This window comes from Miniopterus schreibersii (assembly GCF_964146895.1).
Source record: "Miniopterus schreibersii genome assembly, chromosome: X".
Classification (NCBI taxonomy): Eukaryota; Metazoa; Chordata; class Mammalia; order Chiroptera; family Miniopteridae; genus Miniopterus; species Miniopterus schreibersii.
The window spans coordinates 78048741-78061043 of record NC_138104.1 but is presented as its reverse complement, the minus strand read 5'-3'; the positions used below and the strand labels follow the sequence as shown (position 1 = coordinate 78061043).

The window sequence follows — 12303 nt, the reverse complement described above, 5'->3', positions numbered from 1 at the left end:
ATTAAAAGCTTAAAACAACCATTTTGTTATGTCCATGGACTCTGTGGGTCAGGAATTCAGACAGAGCACAGAATGTCTGGAGTTTCAATTGAGAAGTTTCTGTAACTGGGGTCTTGAATTATGTGAAAGTGTCTTTGCTCACAAGTCCAGTGCATGACAAGGACCATTAGCCAAGATCTCAGTTCCTGCTGTCAACTGAATTACCACCTACACATGGTTTCTCCATGCAGCCTGGGCTTTTTCATAGCCTGGCAGCCTCAGGACTCCAAAAGCAAGTGTCACAGCAGACAATGCAGAAGCTGCATCATCTTTTCCGACCTGTCCTCAGAAGTCACATGGTCTCACTTATGTCACATTTTATTGGTTACAAGAGACTCACAAGGCACTCAAGATTCAAGGGGAGATAACACAGACCCCACCTTTCATTGGAAAGACTGTCAAGTTCACATTTTAGACTAACATGTTAGATAGGAGATACTGTTGCAGCCATCTTTAAAAATTACAGTCTGCCATATTTGTGTAGTATACAGTTTCCTTCAGTTAACAAGATCATTGGTATGTAGCATTCCTCAGTTAAATAAGATATCAATTTAGTGAGGATATTTCAATTCTCAAGAAGTGAGAACTTATTACAGAAGGAAATGGTTAAAAACTATAAGATGTGAGAAAATATTTTAAAATCAGCATTTCAGCTTCTTTTGCAAAGGAAAATTTGCAATTTTAATATGCAAAACTAAGCCACAGAATAAGAAAAAAATAAATGTGAACACATTGTCACTAATTTAATAAGAATTTGAAAATTTTAAAAATTCTTCCATTTCAAAATTATATTTTAAATTTCTGGAACTGTTTTCTGTTTTTTTTGTTTTTACTTTAATATAAAATATTCTGGCCCATAAGCATTTTAAGAATGTAAGTAAAATAAATCTTCATGCTTATCTCACAGCATATACAAATTTAATTTGAGAGGAATCACAGACTTAGTGAAAACTAAAATCATAAAACTATTAGAGAAAAACATATGAGAATATCAAGGACTTTGAGGTAGGCAAAATCATCTTAAACATCTTAAACACTAAAAACATGTTAAACAGAATACAGAAAGCAATAACCATAGAACAAAAGATTGACAACTTGAACTTCATCAAAATTTAAAATGTGTATAGTACTCATCAAAGGACAGCAATGAGAAAGTGAATAGGAAAGCCATAGACTGGGAGAAAAATATTTGAAAAACATGTATCTGACAAATGACCTGTATCCAGAAAATATAAAGAACACCTACAACTCAATAATACTACAACAACAACCAACCAATAAAAATTGACAAAAGATTTGAAAAGACACTTCACAAAAAAAGATATACAAATGGCCAATAACCACATTTTAAAAAGTGCTCAACATCATGGGTTATCAGGAAAATACAAATTAAACTACAATGAAACAGACTCTGCTACCTATCTACCAGATGGCATAAGTTAAAAAGCCTAACAATACCAAATGTTGGCAAGGTTGTGAAGCAACTAAGACCCTTATACACTCTTAGGGGGGATGAAACTGGTACAACCACTTTGGTAAAAGGTCTGGAAGTTACTTATAAAGCTAAACATATACCTATGTCTTAGCAATTCCATTCATGGGTATATAACCAAGAGAAATAAAAATTTATGTTCACAAAAAGATCTGTACAAGAATGTTCAGAGCAAGTTTATTTATACAGGTCAAAAATTGGAACTAACCCTGGTATCTATCAGCAGGGCGAATAATAAACAAATGGTGGTATAGTCATACAATGGAATACTACTCAGCAATACAAAGGAATAAAATACTGATACACTCAACAATATGGATAAATCTTTAACTCATACAGAATAAGAGAATCCACAAAAGGATATGTGTTGTATAGTCCCATTTATATGAAATTCTAGAACAGGAAAGAAACACCCACAGTGAAAAAAGTTAGAATAGTGATTGCTTCTTGAATGGGGAATGTGGGCTGAAATTGACTGGAATGGGGTGAGAGGGAACTTTCTGGGGAGATGGCAATGTTCTATATCTTAATAGGGATTTGGATTGCACAGGTATATGTATTTGCCAAAGCTCAGCAAATGTATACTTAAGGTTTGTGCATTTTATTGAACATTAATTTTACATCAAAAGAAAAAAATCTGTAAATAAATGGTAAGCATGCTGAAATATTTAGAGGAAAATAACTGATGGCTGCTTTCTTTGAAATGGACCAAAATTAAGATGAATTAATGGATGGATGGATGGAGGGATGTATGAATGGAGGTATGACAAATACATGCAAACCTCGTTTTACTGTGCTTCACTTTATTGCGCTTTGTAAATAATTGCATTTTTTCCAAATTGAAGGCTTATGGCAACCCTGCATCAAGCAAGTCTATTGGTGCCATGTTTCCAAAAGCATGTGCACACTTTGTGTCTCTGTGTCACATTTTGGTAATTCTTGAAATATTTCAACATTTTTCGTTATTATTATATTTGTTATGATGATCTGTGATCAGTGAACTTTAATGTTACTATTGTAATTGTTGTGGGGCACCACAAATCACACCCATATAAGATGGGGAACTTATTAAATATTGTGTTTTCCAATTGCTCCACCAACCAGCCATTCTCTTATCTCTCTCCTAGGGCCTCCCTATTCCCTGAGACACAACAATATTGAAATTAGGCCAATTAATAACCCTATAATGGCCACTAAGTGTTCAAGTACAAGGAAGAGTTGCACATCTCTCACTTTAAATCGAAAGCTAGAAAACAATTAAACTTAGTGAGCAAGGCATGCTGAAAGCCAAGACAGGTGGAACACCAGGCCTCTTGCACCAAACAGCTAAACAAGTTGAGAATGCAAAGGAAAAGTTCTTGAAGGAAATTAAAAGTGCTACTCCAGTGAACACATGAATAAGAAAGCTTAACAGACTTATTGCTGATGTGAATAAAGTTTTAATGGTTTGGATAGAAAATCAAACCAGCCATAATATTTCCCTAAGCCAAAGCCTAATCCAGAGCAAGGCTCTAACTCTCTTCAATTCTATGAAGGCTGAGAGAGGGGAGGAAGCTGCACAAAAGTCTAAAGCTAGCAGAGGTTTGTTCATGAGGTTTAAGGAAAGAAGTCACCTCCATAATATAAAAGCGCAAGGTGAAACAGCAGAAAATTTATACTATATATACTTAGTTGATAAAGCAGTGGCAGGGTTTGAGAAAAATTGATCGTGAAAGGAAGTTGACTAATACAGCAAACATCACTGTTGTCTTATTTTAATAAATTGCCACAGCCACCCTGAACTTCAGCCTGATCAATCAGCTGCCATCAACATCAAGGTAAGACCCTCCAATAGCAAAAAATATTATGACTCTCTGAAGGCTCAGATGATGGTTAGCATCTTTTAGCAATAAAGTGATTTTAACTAAGGTGTATATGGTACATTGCTTTTTAAACATACTACTATTACACTACAGTATAATGTAAACATAACTTTTATATGCCCTGGGAAACCAAAATATTCATGTGACTCGCTTTATTGTGACATTGGCTTAGTTACAGTGATCTAGAACCAAACCCACAATATCTCTGAGGTATGTCTATATAGTAAAATGTTAATGATACAATTTAAGTCAGGGATTTATGGGTATTCACTGTTCAATCCTTTCAAATTTTCTGAATGTTTTACATTTTTCATGAAATGTTGGGGAAAATTGAATGGATAAGACTTTGTTGCCAATTTGATAAAAATTTGAAAATTGTAAGAACTATTCCATTCTAAAATTTATTTTTCAAGCCCTAGAATTTTGTAACATTAAGATAAAATATTCTGGTCCATAAGATAAGAATTTTAATAAGCATACTGAAATTTGATTCTAAACAATAGAGCTTCAAGTGAAACAACTGCTCTATGATTCTGAGACTCTTGACATTTTCTCAGAACATTCTGCCAGCATTTGCCATTAGCTCTTTCTGGAAACTGAAGCAAGAAATAAAAAATGTTCAGTGCTCTTTGCCCAGGCTCTTTGGTTTTATTTGCTTGTGCTTTATTTGTTTTTATCTTTTTATTTTTTTTTAACAATTGCTTCATTGTTAAAAAAAAAAAACAAGGAATGAGGCATACTCTATTAACAGCTTGGCATGTTGCCTGCTACAATTTCTTCAAAGGATACACAATCCTTGAAATATTTATATAAATATATATGCACATATAACCTTCAGATTTTTGGTATAAATAGGACCATTTTATATAGACTCCTGAATTTTGCTTTATCTACAAAACAGCATGACACATGTATGGTAGCCATTAGTGCTATTCACCAACATCTGGTTTCCCTCCTTCTGAACATATGGATGGGGCCATGTGACTAGTACTGGTCAATGAATTAAGAGAGAAAATTATACATATTTCTTCCCAGCTAAGAACTTGTTGGGCTCAACCCTGCAAAGTTCTCTTCTTTCTCTGGCAGAGTGATTGGTACATTCAAGGTAGTGGCTGTTCTGTCAGCTTCAGTCCCTGACTGGATACTATGAAAAAAAATCCCCCTGACAAGAACAATGGATACAGAGAGTAAGCAAGAAATAATCCTTTGTGATTTAATTCCCTGAGATTTGGGGATTAGTTGTAACTGCAGCATTACTTAGCCAATCCCTACTAACACATTGAACATTTCCTTCAGGTATGCATATTTGGGCTATCTCATTCTTTCTCATGGCTAAATAGTACTGTCTTAAACTAATGCAACAAAATGTATCCAACTATTCCCCTATTGTTGGGTATTTGATTTTCTTCCAAAATTTTTGCTATTACAATGTTTGTTGCAATAAATAGTATGTGCACAAACACACATCTATTACAATCCATTTTTCAAATTTTTTTCTGATTAAAAAGTTCCTAAAAGTGAACTTAACAGGTAAAGGGGGTTAAAACAGATATGATGCTGCCATTTGTCCTCCAAAATGCTGAACCAATTTAAATTCCTACCTATAGAAAGTGAGAGTACCTGTTATTCCACATGTTCACCTGCAATCAGTTATATTATTCTTTTTAAATGTTGCCTATATAATATTCCATGAAGATTATACTTCATTGTTATTTCAGCTTGCACAATTATTAGGCTTCTTTTCATAGATTTAAAGGCTATTTGTATTTCTCCTGAGAATTGTCTATTCCTGTCCTTAACACATTTTTGTCTGTTGATTTTATAGGAGTTTTTCATGAATCCTGAATGTTAATTCCCTGGTTCTTATACCGGTTATAAATATTTTCTCTCAGTCTATCCCTTATCTTTAAGTTTTTTTATGGTGCCTTTTGTTATAGAGAAATATAAAATTTTCCTGTAGTCAATACAGTCAACTTTTTCCCTTATGGTTTTTGGAAACTATGCCCTACCACAAAATAAAAATGTATTCAATGTTTTCCAATCAATTGACACTAAAACCTTTATTCATAATCCATTCTTTCTCCACTGACTTGACAAGTTCTATATATATCTTACAATAAAGTCCATAAAATGGGTCCTTTATGGCCTTTATACTCTTGTCCACTGATATTTTGGTTATTATCCTACTAGTACATTTTGATATTTTCAAATATCTACAAACTATATAAATTCTAGTACCTGAACTTCAATATTCTTCTTTTTCAACATTTCTCAATCCTTTATTTTTCTTGAGGAACTTCAAAATCAATGAGCCAATTTCCCTTCCCCTAAACCCACCAAACCAAACCAAATCTAATAACAACAATAACAAAAACTCATATTGTAATTTTGATTGGAATTGCTTCAAATCTAGAATAATTTGGACAGACTAAAATGTTTACAATAGTGTCTTCCCATTCAGAGATATGTATAATAAAGTTTTGAAATTGTATTCATTTTAGTCTTACACATTTCTTACCCAATTTATTCCCAGGTGTTTCTTGATTTTTGTTGATATGGGGAATAGTATCCCCCATTACATAACATTTCCTAGTGTTTACTATTGCTTTTTAGGTAGTTTTGTATTTAGCTGCTTTCCTAAGTACTTTTAATAGTTCTAACCATTTTTTAAATGAAGTCTTTTGGATTTCTAGATACACAATCATATTCGGGTTCTAATTTAAAAAGTAGTCTTCAGTTCTATTTTGGGCTCTTTAATCAGTGATTCCTAAATGACTATTTCCACTATACCTAGGGGTAAGAAAATAATGGGATTTTTACAGCTGGAAGGAACCTTATAATGATCTAATCCAAGGGTTACCTAGTCAAGGACCTACTAGGGTATGCAGGTAAAATAACTGGGAGAAGGTATAAGACAATGAGGAATTGTAGAGACTGGGAAGAAATGCAGAGAACAGGCTTTGTCTGAGTTGGGCAGCTGCCACCCCCAACTGGTTGTTGCCACAGGGAAATGTAGGCCCAGATTCTACTTTTCAAGAGGTGCCAGATATATAGATTTTTACATTTAAACTCCTCATTTTAAAAACATTAAACAAAAGTCAAACAAAATACAATTGCCAGCTTTCAATCTAGGAACTTGAATCTAATCCAATATTTCATTTAAGGCAATTTAAACTCAGAAAGGTATATCAGAGATTGCTGAAGGAGTGGAGTGTAGGAGAGGGTTTTGTATTTTAACTGCTTGGTGGATCAGACCAGTATCTGCAAAGTACTAAACTAGGCAAGTGTTTTGTTTGGTTTGGTTATAAACAAGGAGTTTAGTCCCTAATACTGACATTTTGTATTCCCTGCTTGGTTCATCTTGGCTTAGATTTGCTGTGGTGGCAAATGAAAAGGGTACCTTTTAAATCATCCTTCTATATTTGGGGAAATTCCCACATTACGTTCCCCATTACACCAACATGGAAGTCAGAGCTCAATTTCCCAGCCTTCGTTGCAGTTTTAAACATGCAGATGACCCAGGCTTCACGAATTAGAGAAGCTTACGTGAGACTTTGACTTGGAAGGGATTAACAAACAAAACCCAGCTATGTGTGGGCCACGTTTGGTGTCAGAGGGGTCCAGCTTTCTGGAGTGACAAAGGATGCAAGGTTGCCAAAAGTGGTGGTAGTCATAGCTGCAGTTAAATTGAGCTCTTGGCAGCAGTACAAATGCAGCAATGAGTCGTGGGTGGTGCAGTGGTAACAGAGGCCATTTTCTCATCAGACAAGTTCTACAGCCCAGTCTGGGCACTGTTCCTAGAATTTAGCCTCAAGCTTATTTCTCCAGCCCTTCCAAAGATACTGTGAACTACCCAGGATCCTTTTAATAAATTTCTTTTTGCTTAACTAGCCAGAGATATTCTGATTTTTAAAACTAAGCTCTCACCAATACAAACACCATCAGGCAGTGACAGAATCAAATTTAAGATCTCGGTCGTTTTTATTCCCAGGCCAGCATTCTTTTTATGACATCATACTATTTATATTTAATGCTTTTAGGAAGGTTCAAAATGCTGTGGTTTTAAAAAAAAATGTATGCTGAAGCTCCCATCTTAAAGATATGCTATGAACACTGTCAAAATGTCTATTTGGTTCTTGATGAGAGTAGATGTTTGGGAACTCTTAGAATTTTTTTATCTTTGTTTTTGCTTTTGTTCATATAGATTCATAGACTAGTGGCTTCCTTAAAAGATGTTAGCTTACAATAAAAACACCAATAATAATACACACAGAGTTGTTCAAACAAAGATAGAGCAAAACCACATAAAAGAAGAGATAATTGTCCTAGATAAATTGGGATGAGATCATTACAATGTTCTAAGCAGTAAACTTACAATCTTCTTCCTTGAACCAAAGGACAGTAAATAGGGTGGATTACATTAATGTTTCCCAACCTTGGTCCACCAACGATGATGTTTATTTTCCACCTTCCTGGCCTCCAAGTTTTTAAAGAGTTTCTTCCAACCTCACTTATTAAAGAATGTTTTCAATGACCTCATCATGGGTAAATACATAACTAATTGAAATACCAAAAACAGAACATAGATTCCTATTACTATTTTCCTTCGCACCAAGTTGCAACTATTGATAAAGGGGCTTACTTGTCTAGTGTCCACTATGCACTGTAGTGCACTAAAATAAGAACTTTGCATACATTATCAAATTTATTCATCACAACAGCTGTATATGGTAGGTATTATTATCTGCATTTTGCAGGTAAAAACATTGTTGAGCAACTTAATCAAGGCCACCAAGTTGACAAATGACAGAGCTGAGATTTGGATTCAGGTCTTCAAGTCCAAAATCAGATCTATTTATGTTATGCTACCTCCCACAGGATAAATTTTAGTTTTACAAGAGAGAAATTTTTCTCGAGGCTCTAAATCTTAGGAATTTATTACATGAATGTTCATAGGAAAACTCCTGACCCTGCCATTGATAATAGGGTTCTGAGGAAGAACTGTGTAATAATTCACTACAATCACTGAGGCCTGAGACACGATACTGAAGGTATCTGGGAAAGACACAAGGCGAGGGTGAACTGGGCATGGACCCTGCTCTCTGTGAGCTCCACTCAGGCGGGGAGAAGAGGTGAGTGTACAGAAAACCAAAATACATACAGGCTACATGGGGTGGGTGTCATCTCTGATGAGTAGATCAAGGCTTAGGGAGTGGCCAGAAGGAGGGACAGGCATGGGGCCTTCCCTGCTGCTGCTACTGCCTGTGGTTCAAAATCTAGGGCCCACAATGGGAAACCTTGCCCTGCCCATGTTCCCAATTGCTTAGCCCTGCCAAAGCCTTGTCCCTGCCTGGCTCCCTGCTGAAATCTGCCCATCAGCTATCCAAAGCTCTGAGACTCTCTACACTCTTGGATAATAATCATGAGCTCTCATATAGGCCAATCTGACAGACCATGAAAAAAAATGGTCCCAGAAAAATAGATACAGCCTAGAGGCAGAACTAGTGACCCCCACAAGGCAGAAGAGAAACACTTGCTCCCTAAACTGCCTCTTTTTCCCTAGTCCCTGTATTCCCTCAAGTCCATTTTGAGGCAAATATCTCAGGAAGGTCCACTCATCAATCCAATAATCCATTATTAACCCTGGCACCTTAGGCAGAGGTAGTTTATTAGCTCCCCAAGAAGAGGTGCAAATCTCTGAGAAGAAGAAAAATGCCCTGGGCTTGAACCTCTGCCCAGAGCAGCAGGTCCAGGCTCTGAGTCCCCAGGTGTATACTGAGGGTGCCAGGTATGTAAGCAGGGGAGAGTCAGGGCCACAGAGGCGGAGCCCACAGGCCTACCCCACAGTCCTGCCTCTGCCTGCCTGCTCTACTATTTTAATGCATGGATTTGTAAAGGGAACATTTTACAAGTGTATTTATAAAGCTACATTTTAAGAGTTTCAGAATGTCAATGCCCGGAAGGGGTCTCAGAAATCATTATTATAAAGACAAAAGAGTGAGGTGCAGGTAGGTAAAGTGAGTTGCCCAAGTCACTTGGCTGTGAGGCTGAGGCTTAGCTCTCCCTGACTTCCTTACAGTCAGAGACAGATTGTCCTTCCTCAGTGCAAGGTAATCAATTATTTACTTGTTTGCTGCAAACTGTAGACTGAATGCTCCTTGAGAAATAGGATCATTCATTGAATTATTCAACAAACATCTATTGTACTTGGCAGGAGCCAATTGTGGAGGCAAAGACGTAAACAAATAACTCAGCAGGGGCTACCAACGGACAGTAGATAAAAAGCACTTAGCATGATGTTTGGCCTAACATAAGCATTCAATGAATGTGAATTCTACAGAAGCATTCTTCTAGTGAAATGGAAATAAGGAGAGAGGTATAGGCAAGGGTCAGATTATGACCAAACTCACATGAAACACTGAAAGGGTGAGATTTGCCTTGAAGACAATGAGGAGCTGATGCAGGGTTTAGAGCAGAGGAACGACATGATCAGGTTTTTAGGAAGGTCACTCTGGCAAAACTTTGGAATATGAGAGTTAAGAAAAGAAAATCAGTTACAAAGCTCTCAAAATTCCAAATGAACAGTGATGAAAAGCTGAACTGACACAGCGAAGCAGGGGATGTAGAGAAGTAGTTTAAAAAGTACAATTTCAAGAGGTTGGGAGAGGTCAAGATAGGAAACAGGGCAGAGACAAGGCAAACCCTCACCCAGGTCCTTGGGATAAGTATGGTAGCCTCTACCAAGATAGGGTCCCCAGCTGCAACTTTATGGGAGTAAAAAATGAAGTCAATTCAGGAAAAGTTATGTTTGGATGCCTAAGAGACATCCAAGGGAGAGATATCCTGGAGGCATTTGTATTTCCAGGTCTATAGTTCAGGAGAAAGATCCAAGCTTGAGGAACTAAAATGGAGAACTCGGCCTCCAGCTGACAGTGAGATCAATGAGGGCTGGATAAAATGTAGCCACTTAATAAATATTTATTAACACCATACTATCAGCCAGGCACTGTGAAAAGTGACAAAGCTAAAGCAGAAAACAAGAGATGGTCCCTGTCCTCAAAGATATTACATTATATGGTGAGAAGACCCAGAATAGTCATAAATAAATAAATAAATAAATAAATAAGCTAGTAAAAGTGCCTAGCACACAATTATAGGGTGTGGTGTGATAGTGACTGGCTATGTAGATCCTTTGCCTTTGCCCAGAAAAGAGCATGAGGAACCAAAGGGAAGGCTGAAAACCATGAACTAGGGACCCATAGTTGTGGGCCAACCAATAAGGCACAGTGCCCAACACCGAGCATGTCAGACGGAGACATCCTGGTCTACTCTCATGTGGAAACAATTCCACCACCTCCAAACTAAACCCCTAAGGATAATTCTAGCAATTTGTTATTGCATTCAGGACCTATGATATGTACTGAACCCAGTGCTAGATGCTGGGAACAGGGCAGTGAACAGGGCCATAAGGGTCCCTGCCCCTCAGAAAGTTCATATTCTAATAGGGTAAGATGCACAAAAGCACACACATGCCAAGTATAGTTATCTAAGTAAAGTAACTGCAAGTTGTCATAAGAAAAATATAAACAAGAAGCTAATAATAAGTGAGTGATCTGCTTTAGGTAGGATAGTCAGAAAGTAAGTCTATCTGAGGAAGTGACATTTAAGCTGAGTCCTAGAGTTTGTCACGAAAAGGATGGTGATGTGGACATTCCAAGCAGAGGGAACTATGTGTGCACAGGCTTAGAACCAGGAAAGAGCTTGATGTGTTTGAGAAACTGAGTGACAGCCAGCAAGGCCAGAGGATAGGGCTGGAGAAAAAGAAGTGATGACACTAGAAATGTAAACAGAGAGTCACATCACTCAAGGCCCTGACAGCTGCAATAAAACGTTTGGATCTTGTAGGGACAATGGCAAGCCACTGAAGGGTTTTTCAAGCCAGGCACAACCTGATCTGATTTTCCTCTTAAGGGATTTCTGGCCAAGAGAGGGCCTAAAGATCATGAGCTGGTTCTTTTTGAGCACGCATGCCTTGAGGCCATCCTCCAACCACAGTGTGATGGTCCTTTATTCCACCCTCAATTAGGGTCAGGCCTCCATCTGTGAAGCAACTTCTCCTTGGATCTCCTGCCTGGCCTAAGTGCTTCCCCCAAAGCCCCATAAACTCACTAAAGTATTTCCACTAGACTTTGTTAGAGTGTTGGGAGAATGGATGCTTTCGTAAAAGGACACAAAATAATAAAACTAAAGCACTCCCTCATTTCTGATGGAAATTTTTCTCCTTCACTGCTTGCCATTAGTCAATGGCCTGAGCAATTGTCTTTGTTCTTTATTGTCTCCGTTTATTTTGCAAAAGGCCATGAACATGTGTACTACTATGAACAATAACAAAGAACTATAAATTCTTATTGATCCCAGAAGGTTGGGAATTCTAAACAATAAAAATATGTCCTCTGACTGCTTCTCTCAAAAGAACATTTTAGAAAAACAAAAGAGCTTTGTTAAAACAACAAATGAGCTTTTGGGACACTTTGGACCTCATGGTGGGCTCAGGTCACCAGGTATTCATGCAAAAGATGACTGACTTCAGGGACAAAGTTGGAAAGACCTCCCTGCCACCCGCTCCTGGGCTCACTTCCTCAGTTCTCAGTCCACATCTTGACTGCATCAAGCCCAGTTTCCTATATAGCTTTCAGCCACAATTGTTTTCAGGAGCCAGAATTCTCAGCCTAAAGAGAAAGTCCCCTTTGTCCTCGATCCATGATTTAATTTACATTCTCCTGAACACTCCATTCACTTTGTTTTCAGGCTAAGAGAAGTCTCACAATTGTACTAGACCCTGAATTTGAATTTCCCTGTGTTTCCACTGTTTGGAAATTTGCCCAGGTCAGCCACTGAACAGTCCCTTCA

General features: G+C 37.4%; 1 protein-coding gene across 1 annotated transcript in view; it reads right to left on the bottom strand.

Annotated features, from left to right (window-relative positions):
* The window catches only part of EFHC2 (EF-hand domain containing 2), a 194440-nt gene that overhangs the window by 62951 nt on the left and 119186 nt on the right, over nucleotides 1-12303 (bottom strand). The window lies entirely within an intron of this gene.